This window comes from Branchiostoma belcheri, unplaced genomic scaffold (assembly GCF_001625305.1).
Source record: "Branchiostoma belcheri isolate BF01 breed outbred unplaced genomic scaffold, Haploidv18h27 scaffold159, whole genome shotgun sequence".
Classification (NCBI taxonomy): Eukaryota; Metazoa; Chordata; class Leptocardii; order Amphioxiformes; family Branchiostomatidae; genus Branchiostoma; species Branchiostoma belcheri.
This window is the reverse complement of record NW_017803035.1, coordinates 267235-269882: the sequence shown is the minus strand read 5'-3', so window position 1 is coordinate 269882 and position 2648 is coordinate 267235. Positions and strand designations below refer to the sequence as shown.

The 2648-nt window shown below is 43.2% G+C and overlaps 1 protein-coding gene across 1 annotated transcript in view; it reads right to left on the bottom strand.

Moving 5' to 3' along the window:
* Nucleotides 1-2648, bottom strand: part of LOC109465822 (integrin alpha-7-like) — a 38776-nt gene that overhangs the window by 13604 nt on the left and 22524 nt on the right. The gene's annotated exons all lie outside the window — the stretch shown is intronic.

Sequence of the window (2648 nt, the reverse complement as noted above, 5' to 3'; positions counted from 1 at the left end):
AATTCTGACCAGGGTTCCAAATAGTGCGCAGTAAATCGCCGGATCTGCGAGGTTGTCACGCTAGGTTTGGCTCCCCCATAGCTCGGCGATCGCTGTAGATTTTCAACTAGGTTTTGAATTGATCAAAAAGCCTTGGGATTGTAGTGTTTTTCGGCGCGGTGAAGTTGGACGGCCAGCGAAGCGTTTTTGGTATCAGTCCGCGAGCAAGGGTGATGCGGTTTGTCGCCTGATGACCCAAATAGCTGCGTTCTATGTGGAATTTCTAGGGGTTCGCGTCACCGGATTTTGCGAAAAACTTATCGCAACAACCTATATTTTTTTCTGTTTTTCAGAAACAGGAAGTAGTAAGCTATTTCAGCATATAAGCCGTTAGCCTGGGAAAATTCGTTTTTCCAAGCAGGTCCGTTGAAAAAACTGCAAAAAACTACATTTTTCGTATCCAAAATTTACGTTTAACTACAGTTTCTACCCAAATTTTAGAGTCGACGGACAATAACCAAAATTGTATCGGAAGCCGGCTGGAAACCTCCGTTGACTGATGTAATGAGATTTCCCGGCGTACTTCTTTTGGCGGAGTTATAGCCCTTCGGTCTGAGGGTGTCCGCCGGATCCAAAATCGTGAAAAAAACTCCGGTCCGAGACCTTAAAAGCACGGCGCATGCGCAAAAAATGACGTCATCGATGACGTCATTCGTATGGATTTAAAAGTTTTTGGCAAAAGTTATCCGATTCTGACAAAAAACCGCATCATTTTGCTTTTTTCGAGTAAAAAAGTCCGTATATTCGTGCCCAGGCCCTACGGCGCCCCCCTCCCCCTTTCCCGCCCCCCCCCCCGAAATCCCCGTCAGGGCAATTTTAATCGTTTCTGGAAGGTAAACAGTTCTTGCATGAATTCACTTTCTATGTCATTTTATATGAGTCGACCTCTGAATTTGACTTTCGTATAATTTCGGCGAAGTTTCTCTATTTATGGTTACTTAAACTGACATTTAACAGCAAAATCGAAGTGTTTTAAGCCTTCTTAAGGCAAAACTGGGTTTTCTGATGTTCGGTTCAGGGCTCCTTAGATTCGCGACTTTCTTTCCTTTGGGTGGTGTTAAGTGATAGCCTAATAAGTACTCCTCACATCTTTACAGCGTTTATTTCAACTTCTTGCTCCTAGCCACGGCAATATCACCCAGATTGTGTTTTGCACCTCGTAATAATGCAGCCTTTCACACATTTAAGGAGCGCTTTGCTACTTTATAGGCCATTCACGGCAAAGTAGTGAAGAGTTTGGTGTCGGACGCGTTTGATTCGGAAAGTGCGAACCCTGGTCTATCATTCAAGGTCGAAATCTGACGAATTCTTCCTTTTACTTTAAAGCGACGAACCTAAAACGCGACCCCATGCTGTTTTCCCAGGGGACCCAATGACGTCACTGCGTGACGTCATCGATACCAACTGTTAAGAACGTTTTCTGCAAGTTTGCGGCACCGAAATCACGAAAAGAACACATATATCCATAGCCAAGATCCAGAGCAGACTTTAATTTCCGTTATAACTGTTTTGAGAAAAGCGATGTTTGAAATAACGGTATTTTTCTAATTGCCCCATTGTGACGCTGCCTGGGACCCGAGACTTGGCAATATAGCCTTAGAACACTGCATTTTTCACATGACTTTAAACCTCTGCCGCGGGAAAAGTACTCATCGCAGACATGTGAAATTTGGATATATGATAGATATGATGTTTCTGAAGAATTATGATAATTTTTTATGAAAAATAATCTCCTTAAGGTTCCGGGTCGGAGTTTAATTCTGACCAGGGTTCCGAAATAGTGCGCAGTAAATCGCCGGATCTGCGAGGTTGTCACGCTAGGTTTGGCGTCCCCCATAGCTCGGCGATCGCTGTAGATTTTCAACTAGGTTTTGAATTGATCAAAAAGCCTCGGGGTTGTAGTGTTTTTCGGCGCGGTGAAGTTGGACGGTCAGCGAAGCGTTTTTGGTATTAGTCCGCGAGCAAGGGTGATGCGGTTTGTCGCCTGATGACCCAAATGCTGCGTTCTATGTGGAATTTCTAGGGGTTCGCGTCACCGGATTTTGCGAAAAACTTATCGCAACAACCTATATTTTTTTTCTGTTTTTCAGAAACAGGAAGTAGTAAGCTATTTCAGCATATAAGCCGTTAGCCTGGGAAAATTCGTTTTTTCCAAGCAGGTCCGTTGAAAAAACTGCAAAAAAACTACATTTTTCGTATCCAAAATTTACGTTTAACTACAGTTTCTACCCAAATTTTAGAGTCGACGGACAATAACCAAAATTGTATCGGAAGCCGGCTGGAAACCTCCGTTGACTGATGTAATGAGATTTCCCGGCGTACTTCTTTTGGCGGAGTTATAGCCCTTCGGTCTGAGGGTGTCCGCCGGATCCAAAATCGTGAAAAAAACTCCGGTCCGAGACCTTAAGTTGAATACCATTTAGTTTTCAGGGAAAAACCTGTTTAGACGATTTTGGCCAATAAAATCACATTAATGACGTCATAATGACGTCATATTACGTCATAACGACATAAAAATTGTAGATATGATAAATTTTTACTAGTACACCATTCTCTTAAAATTTGGTGGTCATACGACATACCGTTCGCGAGTTCTTAGGGGGGGGGGT